Below are 14,481 nucleotides of genomic sequence, written 5' to 3'. Positions count from 1 at the left end.
CCGAGAGAGCAAATCGTACGATTTTTGAGAGTGCGAGGACGATGCTTCGGGCGACGAATTTTCCCAAGGCACTGTGGGTTGAAGCCGTAAGTACGGCGGCCTATATTCTCAACAGGACGACCCATTCGAGCAGAGAAAATATAAAAACAGCGTTCGAAGAGTGGACCGTGTTAGTATGAATGTTTTTCGAGCATCGAGAGTTTGCTGATGTGAACGCGCGCACGCGCTGATGTGAATGGGCGTTCGTGCAACATCGGAACCGTTCGTGAGAAGCGAAGCGTCCGCGTGAAGGCACACGGTCGACGTGTCAGTGTCGCTCTGATCGCTTATACAAGAACAAGTCTCTGTACTCTTAAACGAAATAAAAGCGTGTTACGCAGCCATCTTGTTCAATAAATAAAACCGACTATTTTATCATCCTCCAATCCATCCCTCACACAAATTTGCACAACCAAACAGGCTATTAATTCAACAGACCGGAAGGAAGCGAGAGCTGGGACACGTACGAGTTTTCGGGTCGATTGCGTATGCGCATATCCCGAAACAATCTCGCAAGAAGCTCGACGACAAGGCAAAAAAGTTGGTACTGGTTGGATACCAGGACGAATCCTCGAACTATCGATTGTACGATCTGAAGAAGAAATCAATAGTTGTGTCTCGCGATGTCGTGTTTAACGAAACTTTCACAGACGAGAGTACGAGCTTGGGCGAGTCCGAAGAAGAGTCGCTGAAATTCAGTAAAGAAAACGAGGCGTCTGATGGATCGGACGTGGAAGCTGAGTGCGACGGGCAGCAAGAGGGTCAACGCAACGAACAGCCGAACGAGGAAGCAGAGGCCGAGGATTGTGGAGAACCTGTCGGACGTCAACTCAGGGATCGGAGACTGATTCGACCGCCTAACAGGATCTATACGACATTGATTTTACAGAGTGCAAGGCACCTACAACATTCCGAAAGGCTGTAAACGGACCGGACGGAGCAAAATGGTCGCAGGCCATTGATCAGGAGCTGCTCGCTCACGATGAAAACCGAACTTGGACCGTGGTCGACAAGAAGTCAAACAATAAATTGATAGACTCAAAATGGGTGTTCAAGGTCGTTCAGGGGTCAGCAACGGGTGAGTGTCGATACAAGGCGCGTCTGTGCGCCCGAGGTTTTTTGCAGCGAGAGGGTGTAGATTACAATGAGACGTTCGCGCCCGTCATCCGTTATGACTCTCTTCGGGCATTTCTGGCAAAGACGACGCAAGAGGATTACGAGCTGGCACAGTTCGACGTCTGCACGGCCTTTCTCTACGGCGAACTCGAAGAGGACATTTTTATGAAAATTTTCGAGGGCCTTATCGTTGAAGGAAGTGCGGAAGGGCGTGGCGAATATGTGTGTAAATTAAACAAGTCGCTCTACGGATTAAAACAGGCACCCAGGTGCTGGAACTTCAAGTTTACTGAATTTTTAAAGAAATTCGGTTTCTCCCAGGGTAGTGCGGATCAGTGCATATTTGAGGGGTGCGTCGAGAATGAGAATGTCTTCCTGGCATTGTTTGTCGACGATGGCCTCGTGGCTGCGAAAACGAATCAAGTGCTCGGTGTCGTGCTAGGCTACTTAAAGAGTGCGTTTAAGATAATAATCGGTGACAGTCACGATTCGTAGGCTTGCAGATCGAACGAAATCGTGTTAAGAAATTGATGTTCGTGCACCAGTCCGAATATGCTGAAAAACTGTAAGAAAAGTTTGGTATGCTGGATGCGAAAAGTGTGTGTGTGCCTGCTGATCGTAATGTCACGTTGTATCCGGTAGAGCATGAAAACGAGTGTGAGGATGTGCCGTATCGAGAAGCGGTCGGGTCGCTAATGTTTTTAGCGGTTGTATCTCGTCCCGGTATCGCGTTTGCGATTAATCTAGTCTCGAAGTACCTGAATAAACATAGTCGCGCGCACTGGATGGCTACAAAGAGAATCTTCGCTTATCTAGTTGGTACACGGGGACGAGGTATACTTTACAAGAGTGGCGGAAATGAATCAGAGCTAATCGGGTATTGTGATGCTGATTTTGCGGGCGAAATAGAAACGCGTCGATCGACGACTGGGTACGCGTTTATGTTCGCAAACGGGTTAGTTTCGTGGTCGAGCCAGCGGCAGAAAATTGTAACGCTTAGCACCACGGAGTAGAAGTACGTGGCTGCGACAGCTGCTGCACGTGAGGCTGTCTGGCTAAGGAAATTATTCGAGGAGCTCGGTGTGCAAAATAGTAAACCGACGGTAATCTGGATCGACAATCAAAGCGCGATTAAGCTTGCGAAAAATCCAGAATACCATAAGCGCCCAAAACACATAGACATTAAGTTTCATTATGTACGTGAGAAAGTGGCTAGTCGAGACATCGAAGTGAAATATGTTCCTACTGAGGGCCAAAGACCCGATATATTTACTAAAGCGTTGCCGAGAAAGCAATTTCAGTTGTTGTCTAGTCTGTTAACAATAACGAGTTCTCAAACGGTGAGTGTGTTGCAAAAGTGAGTTTATCAAACTCGTATCTCCCGCGCCTGCGTGCGCTGTAAGGGAGGTGCAGTGTGTATGGTTGACGAGAGGAGCGCTGGTGTGCACGGATGTGCGTACAGTTTTTTTTAGTCTTCCGGAAAAGGAGAGCGAGTAACCACGTTGTTTGTTTATGAATCAATAAAGTTTATTATCGAGTTTCATCCAAACATTATCGTCAACTAATTGATACGGAAACCTTTTCCTTCTCATCCGAAATATCCCAACAGTTATTTCTTACGAGAATCTTGTAACCATAAGGTATTAAAACAACTGTCTAACTATTTGGAATATCCTTAGATAGAAATAACTATGAAATTCACTAACCAAGGCTCAAAAACCATATTACGAGATCTTCGCACTACAAAGAGCTAGACTATTATTATACGTTATTCATTATATCATTGTCATAATAAGAACATAATTAACTAACATTATTACATCCAATTATTATATAACACTCGACAATGCCATTTGCGCATTCGGAGCTGAGAGCTACACTATAAGCAACTCACGCTATACTATACAGCCTGGAGTATGGAAGACTGTAAAACCATAGATACATGTATAACCGATATAATGTAACGATATTTGCACTGCTGCAATAATCCATGAAACCAGAGACTGCAAAACGTTGAAAACCATGAATACCAATTATCCAGCATGAATTATACTTTCCTCCGTAACGCCGTATTGTAGGCAACGCGTGCAGCGTTTTGAAGGTAATGCAGATCGCCAATGTCAGGGTGTCCAGCGGTCAGGTAAATCTGGAAATCCGGGAATTGTCAGGGGATTTTATGGTTCTGGGATGTCAGAGAAAAGTCAGGGATTTTCAAAATTTAACTGGATCTTTTCCTACTGCTCAACTTTTTTTTTTCAATATTGAGATAACGCTTTTTTATTCCGTGTAAGCTTTCCCATGCCTCGCAGCCTGTTAACGTTCGGTAATTTTTTCTGAATATCGGTTTGTCTTCTTCACCTATTTCTTCCTTGATTATCGCCACCTCTCGGTTGCATGCGTCAAAAATGGAATTGTTCATCGGTGGGGCGAGACCTGATTTGCTGCCGCTAGGTGTCAAGCATAACTATGGCAACAGCGCGGCGGCGAAGAATATAGACTTACATGGAAGCACAAGTCCTCTGTTCATGTCGAAGCCGACAATTTAGTTCTCTAAATGAACGCTTGACGTCGCCACCTGCTCGTATGTATAGCGGTCCTATGTATAGTGGTGCATGTGTGCGTGCAGCGGATACGGAACGCCGCGAGCGCTCCCGGCGGTTGGGGTACTAAGCTCGCTCAAAGTACCCCAATAGTTGGATTCAGCGGGCACATAAAACTTGTTCAGTTAAGTCTATACTCTGTGGCGGCGGGTACACGTGCACCTATTCACGTGATTTCTACCAACGGTTATTATTTTGCTTTCAATTAAATGGAATATAACACTTTTTCCAGAGTATCAGTCGTTTTTTTATCATTGTTACTAGCCAAATTATTCTTTCAGGGCTTTGTCAATGTATGAAGGAACGTACGGTACGATATCTACTAATACTAAGAAATGCTGCTTTAACCAAACATGGACCAACAAATTTTCTGCGCGATGTTCTATATGTAGTTTAACATTCTCTCTGAGCAACATGGTCGGAAGGCCTTGACAAGTCACATGAATGGTAAAAAACACAAAGAAATTGCAAAGAGTCAAGTCACGGCGAGCTTTCCGGTATTAGCCAACCATAGTATTATCGTAAATGGATCCAGGAACACGATACCTGTATTGAACTCTCTCAACGCGGTCAATAATGTGCCATCACAGATAGTTGACTCTACAAAAACTACGCGGAATCTCCAGCGACTCTAAGTGACGAAAATTGCGAAAGCAAAATATGTTTTTCTAATATGCATCTTCCGAAATCGCAGGGAATCAAACGCTTTATTACGAATGATCGGACTACAGAGCCAGAGGTCTTATAGTGCCTGCATGCAGTCATGTGTCACAAGTCTCACAGAAATATCGCAAGCAGTACTTTGTTGATGAAAGTCGTATTTTCCGACAGCGAAGTCGCACAAAAAATGCAGTTAAGCAAGACGAAAGCAGCGTATATGATTACGTACGGTATAACAAATTATTTCCAAAACGAGCTCAATCAGCTTATTCAAAAATCGACCAATATCGTAATCTTGTTTGATGAAAGTCTCAATAAAGTATGTCAAATAGAGCAAATGGATATCGTTGTCCGCTTCTGGGATGAGGGAAAAAATGAATCTGCGACGAGGTACTGGACCTCTACATTCTTGAGGCATACTACGGCGCTTGATTTATTTGCGGCATTCAATAGTGTTGGGATAAAATATAGTATCATACATATAATACCACTACACTTGATACTCATGTACATATATATATACATACACTATGTAACTTAACCTGACATACTTCCTATACCTTATAAAACTTAGTCGTACGCTAACCTTGTGTGCTCTTACTTACCTGCTTACCTATCTACCTAAACCTATTAATTACCTTCAGGTTATGGGCTTGACACGAAGGTCAGTATGTTATTAATCAGTTGCGGAAGGTACAGGTAAAAGTAATATTTAAAGTCAAAGAGGTTCAGTTAAAGTTTTTTGCTCCGGCATACAAAGCAAGCAAAAAGCTAACCTCAAAGTGACACGTGGCGTGGCGCACAACAGCAAAGAGGTAGCGTTTTTTTTTTTACCGTTTCGGTATACCGAGGAGTGCTGTAGTACAGCGTAAAATAATACTGAACAGGCAGGAAAATCACACAAAACCAAAGTAAAGATGACAGATGAATTGTCAAGTGTGATCGGTATCGAAAAGTTGAAGAGCTCCGATGACTATCAAAACTGGTCTTTTGCCATGGAGTTGTATCTGAAAGACCAAGATCTTTGGGGCTGTGTGCTAGAAGATGAAAAATATACAAGAGACACCCTAAAAATGGATAGGGCTATGTCTAGGATAGTCAGATCAATAGATACAAAAGCATACACACATATAAATATGTTAAAAACTCCAAAAGCAGTGTGGGAAAAGTTGAAGAGTGTGTATGAAGGTGCAGGTATGACCAGGAAAATAGGTCTCCTGAGAGAATTGTTAAGCATTAAGTTAGATAACTGCTCAACAACAGAGGACTACACACATAAAATATTCTCTACAGCGCAAAGATTAGAGAAATTAGGCTTCAAAGTAGACAGCGAGTGGATTGGAGCACTCTTACTAGCAGGTCTACCAGAAAAATACGAACCCATGATTATGGGATTAGAAAGCTCAGGAGTAAAGCTAACAGGTGAAGTAGTAGAAGCCAAGATTTTACAAGATGTAAAGAAAACTAATAGTGCAAGCAAAGACACAGAGTCAGTATTCATCGCAAAACATAAGAAGCAATTCAATCCAAAGAATAAATTTAACAAGAACAAAAAGAAAGGAGTCAGATGCTTCAACTGTAACGTGTATGGTCATTACGCCAAAGAATGCGGGAATAAGAAAGAAGAGAAGAGCAATTTGGCTCAAGCAGAAGAAGAAGCGATAGTTTGGATAGCACATGATTCAAAAATAAAGCACAATGATGATGACTGGTACTTAGACTCTGGAGCAACACAACACATGACTGCAAACAAAAACATTCTTCAAAATTACCAAGATATAAAACCAGTAAAAGTAAGAATGGCGAATGATGACTTGATAGAAGCTACAGGTAAAGGTACAGCAGAGATAACATTCACATTCAAAGGAGTTCAAAAGCGAGTAGTACTCCAGACTGTTTTATATGTCCCAGCGGTAAAATCAAATATAGTTTCAGTTCACATACTCACCACTGCTGGATTCTTGTCGTTGTTTGATGAAGACAAGTGTGATATCGTCAACAAGAAAACAAAGAAAGTAATAGCTACAGCTATAAAAGTAAGATCCATGTGGAAGATCATAAGAAGTGACACTGAAAGTGCTAACATTGCAAGAGCAGAAAAGAAAACTCCAGTACACGTTGTAAAACTATGGCACAGAAGGCTGGCACACCTCAATAGGCAAGATATGGTAAAACTTAGCAAGCAAGCTACAGGCTATGAGGTAAACAGCACAGATGACTCACCATGTGAAAGCTGTTTAAAAGGCAAACACGCAAGATTACCATTTCCTAAGGAGAGTGAACGTGCAGGCGAGCTGTTGGACTTGATTCACTCAGATATGTGTGGACCCATGGAGGTAAATTCACTAGGTGGTGCGAGATACATGCTTACTTTTACAGATGATCATAGCAGGTTTACAAGTGTTTATTTTCTCAAGGCCAAGTCAGATTATTTCAAGTTCTTACAAGAATACATTGAAAAAGTAAAAAATCAGTTAAACAGAAGAATCAAGAAATTAAGAACAGACAACGCCTTAGAGTACAAGGATGACAAAGTTCAAGCATATCTCAAAACAAAAGGCATCATCTGGGAATCATCATGTCCATACACACCTCAGCAAAACGGTATAGCGGAAAGGAAGAACAGAACCATCATTGAAAAAGGAAGAACAATTTTACACGAAGCAAATGCTCCAAAGTGGTTGTGGACTGAAGCATCGAACACAGCGAATTATTTGATCAATAGATCACCATCGAAGTCATTGGATGACAAAACACCATTCGAAGTCTGGACTGGCAGAAAACCAGACTTGAGACACTTGAAAGTGTTTGGGTGTGTTGCAATGACTCTAGTTCCTAAAGAAAAAAGAAAGAAATGGGATGTAAAGTCAACAAAGAAAATGTTCGTTGGTTACGCTGAACACCAAAAGGGTTATAGGTTGATACATCCAACTACTAAAAAGATGACCATTAGCAGAGAAGTTGTATTCGATGAAAATAAGATGTATTTCAAAGGAGAGAATGAACAAACTGATCAAAGTGAAAAACAAGAAAACAAGGAGCAAGAAACAGTGTACTTACCTATAGATGAAGAGCACGAGAACAACACCAATGAGTCTGAAAGAGATAGAGAGGTACTGGAAGAAAACATGTCAAACACAGATTCAATTGACATATCAATTGACGAATCTATTTCAAATTCAAATATAAATGATGATGGCAATGAGGGAGCAACAGTCTCAGAATTGCAAGCAACACCCAAGGCAAGGCCAGTGAGAGAGAAGAAGTTACCAGAGAAATTTAAGGACTACGTAGTCACAAGCACAAAAAGGAAGAAGAAAAATCAGTTTAGTGAAGAAAACATTGTAGAACCAAAAAGTTGGGAAGAAGCAATGGACTCAGAACTAAAAGAAGAATGGTACAAGTCAATGAAAAATGAAATGAAATGCTTTGAAGAAAATGAAGCTTTTTCTTTGGTCAACTTGCCACCTGGAAAAGAGCCAATAGAGCTCAGGTGGGTATTTCAAATAAAAAGAGATGAAAATGGAAAAATAACTAGACTCAGGCCAAGGCTAGTAGCAAAGGGATTCATGCAAAAGCTCAACGTTGATTACTGCAACACTTTTGCACCAGTAGTTAGATACGTAACAATAAGATTTTTAACAGCGCTAGCTACAAAATATGATCTCACTATATATCATCTGGATGTAGAAACAGCTTTTCTAAGAAGCTTACTACAAGAAGAAATTTATGCTGTGCAGCCTGAACCATTCGTTAAAACAGGCGAAGAAGATAAAGTGTTAAAACGAAACAAGGCTATCTACGGTTTAAAACAAGGGTCAATGGCATGGCACGAAACATTCACAAATATATTAGTCAAGATGGGACTGAAGCAGAGTGAGGTGGATCCTTGTGTTTATCAATATAAAAATGAAGAAAAGAAGGAGTGGCTGATCGTAGCAATTTACGTGGATGACCAAATGGTCTTAGTTTCATCAGAAGAATTAAAGAACAATTTTGTAAATCAATTAACCAAGAATATGAAGATCAAGGATATGGGAAAATTGAAACATTTTTTGAACATCAAATTTGAATACTTAGAAGAAGAAAAAGGATACAAATTGACTCAAGAAAATTACATTCAGAATTTGATAATTAACTTTAATTTAGAAGGATGCGGTACAATGAAAACACCTTTAGAAACAAGTTTAAAGTTAGAACAAATTGAAAACAGTCCAGAAGTGCCAAATTTTCCATATTCTGAGGGAGTTGGTTCAGTTTTATATCTAGGACAAACATCAAGACCAGATATATGCTATGCATCAAGTTATTTAAGCTCGTTTAATAAGAATCCAAAACGCATGCATGTAGAAAGCTTAAAACACTTACTAAGATATTTACACGCTACTAAGAAAGTAGGAATGGTAATTAAAAACGACAAGAGTGACTCAATAGTTGGATACTGTGATGCAGATTGGGCAAATGATGTAAGAGACAGAAAGTCTATCACAGGATACATATTCTTTTATAACGGCTCAGCTATTTCTTGGTCAACGAGCAAACAGAAAACAGTGGCCACATCAACATGCCAAGCAGAGTACCAAGCCTTGTCAGCAGCGTGCAGCGAAGCTATTTGGATTAAGCAGTTGATTAATGAATTTGATCCTGGAGTAGCAGCCAAACCAGTTCAGATGAAGGTAGATAACAGAAGTGCTATCGATTTATCCATGACAGCATCATACAAGAAAAACGCAAAGCACATTGATGTAAAACATCATTTTATAAGAGAACAGGTCAAGGATAAAATTGTTGAGATCCAGCATGTAAATTCTGAAGACATGGTCGCTGATTACCTGACCAAGTCATTAGAATTACCTAAACATCAGTTCTGCGTCATCAATTCTGGCTTGGAAGGAGAAATTCTAGGATAATAAACAAGAAGAAATACAAAGAAGAAATAGTGACTTTAAAAGTGTTTATTATTACACATTAATTACTTGAAAGTTTATTTTTGATTTCAGTTTACTTGAAAAGACACTAAATAGTTAAAATCAGACTGGTTAAATTTTGTTAATATTATTACTATTCCGTCATTGTTAATTTTTATAAAATTTCATTTTATTGTTACATGTAAAAGTTAAAATGTTGATTAAAAATTGAACTTATATTTTAGAGGGAGTGTTGGGATAAAATATAGTATCATACATATAATACTACTACACTTGATACTCATGTACATATATATATACATACACTATGTAACTCAACATACTCACTATACCTTATAAAACTTAGTCGTACGCTAACCTTGTGTGCTCTTACTTACCTGCTTACCTATCTACCTAAACCTATTAATTACCTTCAAATAGCTCTATTCCACGAGAAATGCTTTGAAAGATGATACAAGTCTCCATGGATGGGCCAAACGTAAACTTTAAATTTCTCAGAGATCTTAAACTTGATTTGCCGAAGATTTTTGCAACAAAAAAATACTCGTCTTAGGGAGTTGTGGATTGCACACCCTGCACTGTACATTTAAAGCTGGCATAAACATTACAAACTGGGAAATTGTAGGTTGTCACCATGTAAGACAATAGTTGTCAGGTTGGCAGCCATGTTACGTTCTGAGAGGAACGTTTCGAGTCGATTCTGATTCGCTGCGTGTTTTAATTATTCTCTTGACTTACGTAGTTGGTACATGTAAATCTCGGGAATCCGCTGATCAGCTCCTCAGATCTTTTGTTAGGTAAGGCTCGTGCCAACCATCACTACGCATAATTGAAATAATTATTTATAACATGATGAAGCCATATTTGTCGGGCTATAGAGAGTAAAAGGGGGTAGAAGGAACGTCTAGTCACGTGACTGGCTCGAGACGCCAGAGCATTAGGCAAAGTAGCGAGAGAAAACGGCAGTTGATAACGAGAGAGAGAAGTGATCGGTCGGCCGAGCGAGCGAGACCGTGGAAGTAAAATATTTGTAAGAGTAAAGTAACGCGAGAATTTATATTACGTCGTATTGTGAAATTATAAGTCAATACCTTGTAGGTCTGTAATAATAAGCCTCCCTCAATTTAAATAAATAAAGATTGAAATATTATTTTGTTTAAAAAACAACATTTGGGTGAACATTTATTAACAATCTCCTTCTAGTTCTCAATGGTAGGTTTACAATTGTGGTACAAACTGATGTTAATCACTGTGGCAGTCACAAACTATTAATAAGTCTCGGAGGTTCTGAATTACTTATAATGTGATTTGATTCTAGGATTTTGGTAAGGTTCTGATCTGTTGTCTATGATGTCTGAAGTTCTTCTGTTCTATTCTGTTCTCTGAAAGGTTTGAATTGGAGGAAAAGTAGGAGGAGTTCAGAAGGAGTCGCGGTTTCTCGCGGGTCTCGGATGATAGGTTAAGGATGATGAAATAATTGAGGGTAAGGTTTTTGATTAGTACATAAGATCTCGGTGGGGGATTAGCGCGAGGTGATTGGCTTAAGGACGCAAGCGGCCCAGCGCTAATTGGTCTTATCGCCATTAAAATGAAGGCGCTATCCTGAATTCTGAGAATAAGGGTTTCTTTTCCCACGTTTCCGATGTTTAGTCTACTAGATTATCTTAACTATTGCAGGTGTTTGTTACTTTGAGTTATTGCGGTTGCAATCGTAAATCAAAGGTTTTATGTGAAAGCTAATGTTGAAAGGTATAACGGTTAAATGGGAAAAAATATATATACCATATATGTTGTAAATTTGATTGATGAAATAACGGTTAATCTAGCGTATGAGAACTATCGATATAAGAATTTGGACGTTACGATGGTAACTATGTGTGTTGGTATTAATCTACGACTACAGGTAAGAGCACGTAAGGCTCTCTTATGGTAACTGCATGCTGGTAGGGTAGGGCGCAAAGAGGGTGCCGCCGTGGATACCGGCTGGCACGTAACAACCAGTTAGCAGTCATAAGAAAGAGACGCTGGGCAGGCCAGCAACGTTACGTGCAGAACGTGCTTGTGAAGAAATAAATACAATAAAACTACATCTAAATAATTGGTGCTGTGAATACTTCATACCTAAGATAGCAAACATGGCGCAGTCCACAAGGAACTAAAAGAAAATAAAGAAAATACGAGCCCACCAACCATATGAAGAAAGTACTGTAAGGCATGGAGAGGTTAGGTCACCACGCCGCGTAATAAGTCTCAGTGAAAATTCCGAAAATTGCCTTAGTAGTTTTAGATAGTGTGCAACACAAATTGTGTTCAGTGCCTGAGCGTCGTTTTGTGCCCGTGTCATTGCGATCTCCGTGCGAGCCGCGCTCGAACGATTCGTCTCCGCAGGGATGCCAAATCTCGCGTAGATGAGGAGGCGAGCGCGCATCACACATTTTTTAAAACAGTCGAGTTACGTCGTCCGTCTAGTGACGATCGTGAGTGACGCCGTGCGTTCTCTCGTACCACAACCAAAAGACGAGAGGCCCAAATATACTCTCGTATACGTTCGCTCTACGGAGTAAGGTAGATGAGTACGGCCCGAGTGTCTCTCATTCTACACGGGACCGAGTGCCCATACACGCATACCAAGGGTCTTGCACCCTTCCATCATACAACGAGCCCGAGCGCTCTTGGTGTACTACCAACACCAATCATACTCTCATACACGTTCGCTCCTCGGAGTAAGGCAAACGCAAATCATACGAAATTCGATCGAATCGAATAAAACAAAAATCGCAATACGAAACGCACTCGAGATCGCGGTGGCATGAGCCAAACGGGCTGTAACCGGCATATACCCATTCATATACACAATCGACACATGCTTTTATACGTTTACAAATACACGTTCATACTTCGTGGGTTTTTATGCCGCAAGGCTTTTCCCACAAGAGCCAATAAACATTCATAATTCGATGGCTCAAACGCGAGAGTTTTTTATTCAAGAAAACCTCAACCTCTATCCTTCACCCTAATAAAAAGGGTTCAATTCAAAACTACGAGGCAACTTCGCGAAGAAGCTTCGACTATACAAATTGCGTGCATCACTAATAAAGAAAAAATGGCAGCATTCAACATACCCTACAAATTAAGCTTGAAAGGAAATGTGGCCCAAAATTGGAAAATTTTTATACAACAATTTGAGATTTATTTAATCGCTGCAGAAAAGGACGCCAAAGCTGACAAAATCAAAATCAGTCTTCTCTTGAATTTCGTCAGTGAAGAGGCTGTAGAGGCATATAACACATTCACAATAGCTGAAGAAAACAGAGATAAGTATGCACTAATACTTCAAGCATTTAAAAATTACTGCGAGCCAAAGAAAAATCAAATCATTGAAAGATACAAATTTAACAAAATAAAGCAGCAAGATTGAGAAACATTCGAACATGTTCTAACGTCACTCAAGAAAGCCGTAAAAAATTGCGAGTCTGAAGGACAAGAAAAATCCATTCTACGAGACAGAGTAGTCTACGGAATCAAAGATGCCACACTTCAGGAAAAGCTACTGGAGACCGATAAGTTAATCCGAGGAGTTGGGTAGTCCAACAAGTGCAACTGTTGTCAACGCACTCAAGAATAATTTTCAAGACCAGAACAAGTATCGGTTGAAAAAGAAGCATGAAAATAATTCGAGTGAAAAGTTTAAAATTTCCCAAAATGCAAGTGATAGTGCAAAATTCCAATGCAGAAATTGTGGAACTCTTCATGGTGTACGAGAATGTCCAGCATTTCATAAAATCTGCAATAATTGTAAAAAATCCAACCACTTTGCAAAAATCTGCAGATCTAACGTTCAAAGAAAAGTCAATGAGTTAGAATTCGAATCTGATAATGAATATAATTCACTGTTGGTAAAAGAAATTACTGTAATAAATCCTAAAATCAATATCTATAAGAAAGGAGAGGCGGTAAAAGCTGTTAAGAATAACGAATGGTGGGAAACCATTTGTCTTAATCAGAAACATATGAAAATGCAGCTGGATAGTGCATCAGAAATAAACATACTATCACAAAATTCATTCAAAAAGAATTTCAAGGCAAGTTAAAGCACACTAAACTCAGATCACAACCATACTTAGGTTCGTCATTTTCAGTCCTTGGTAAAGTCAACCTGCATTGCAAGTATGGAAATAGAGAATCAAACGAAGAGTTTGTTGTAATTCAAGATAATAAAAATCCCATACTAGGTCTTAAAGCTGGTCTCAAATTAAATTTAATGAAACGCGTATTTAATGTTAACCAGCGTTTGTCTAAAGAGGACTTTATACATAAGCATAGTGATGTTTTCACAGGTGTGGGTCGAATAAAAGAGGAGTGTGTAATTGTAGTCGATGAATCTGCTCAACCTGTGAATAGGCCTCCTCGTAGAGTACCTAAAACGGTTATGCCCAAATTAAAAGATGCACTCGAGGACCTTCAAACAAAAAACATTATTGAGAAAGTAAAAGTCCCTAGTGCTGACGCTTGGATCAGTAATATAGTGATTGTAGAGAAACTAAATGGCAAAATAAAGATATGTTTAGATCCGCATGATCTCAATAAAGTAATTAAAAGAAATTTCTGTCTATTACCTACGGTCGAGGATATGGCAGAAAAAATTAGTGGTAGAACAGTCTTTTCAGTGTTAGATATCAAAGATGGTTTTTATCATTGTTAAGTATACATGTAGAACACATTTACATATAGATGGCAGCACAGTCTGCGCAGCGACGGTGTGTGAGCGTAAACGGATATGAGAGAGATTGAGAGCTCGTGCGAGAGCTGGAGAGTAACGCCGAAAGATTAGTCCCAGATCATGTATGACTCATATATGCGAAACATCGCCTAGATAGTAGTGAAATATTATTTGGGTCAAGTGGTCAAAATTGTAAAGTAGTATTAGGAATATGATTAAACTATGTATAATAAAGATGTTATCTGACTAAATAATAATAAAACTGTGATCTTCTCATCATTGTAAAGAACCTGACAATCATGTTCCATTAAGCAAAGAATCAACTGATAAATATTGCTTTTTAACTCCGTTTGGAATATTCAAGTTTTTACACATGCCCTTTGGTTTGTCAAACTCAGTTGAAGAGTTTCAAGCAAAA

The 14,481-nt window shown here is 39.7% G+C and overlaps 1 long non-coding RNA gene across 1 annotated transcript in view; it reads left to right on the top strand.

The window, feature by feature from the left end:
* Positions 1 to 5,000: 5,000 nt before the first annotated feature.
* LOC124220724 (uncharacterized) overlaps positions 5,001 to 14,481 on the top strand; it is a 330,320-nt gene continuing 320,839 nt past the window's right edge. Inside the window, exon 1 of the long non-coding RNA XR_006883657.2 lies at positions 5,001 to 5,059. This is a non-coding gene — a long non-coding RNA (uncharacterized lncRNA). The remainder of the gene's footprint in view (positions 5,060 to 14,481) is intronic.

The sequence above is a fragment of the Neodiprion pinetum genome, chromosome 1 (assembly GCF_021155775.2).
Source record: "Neodiprion pinetum isolate iyNeoPine1 chromosome 1, iyNeoPine1.2, whole genome shotgun sequence".
In the NCBI taxonomy this organism is placed as follows: domain Eukaryota; kingdom Metazoa; phylum Arthropoda; class Insecta; order Hymenoptera; family Diprionidae; genus Neodiprion; species Neodiprion pinetum.
The sequence above is the reverse complement of the archived record's forward strand: the minus strand, read 5'-3'. Positions and strand labels throughout refer to the sequence as shown.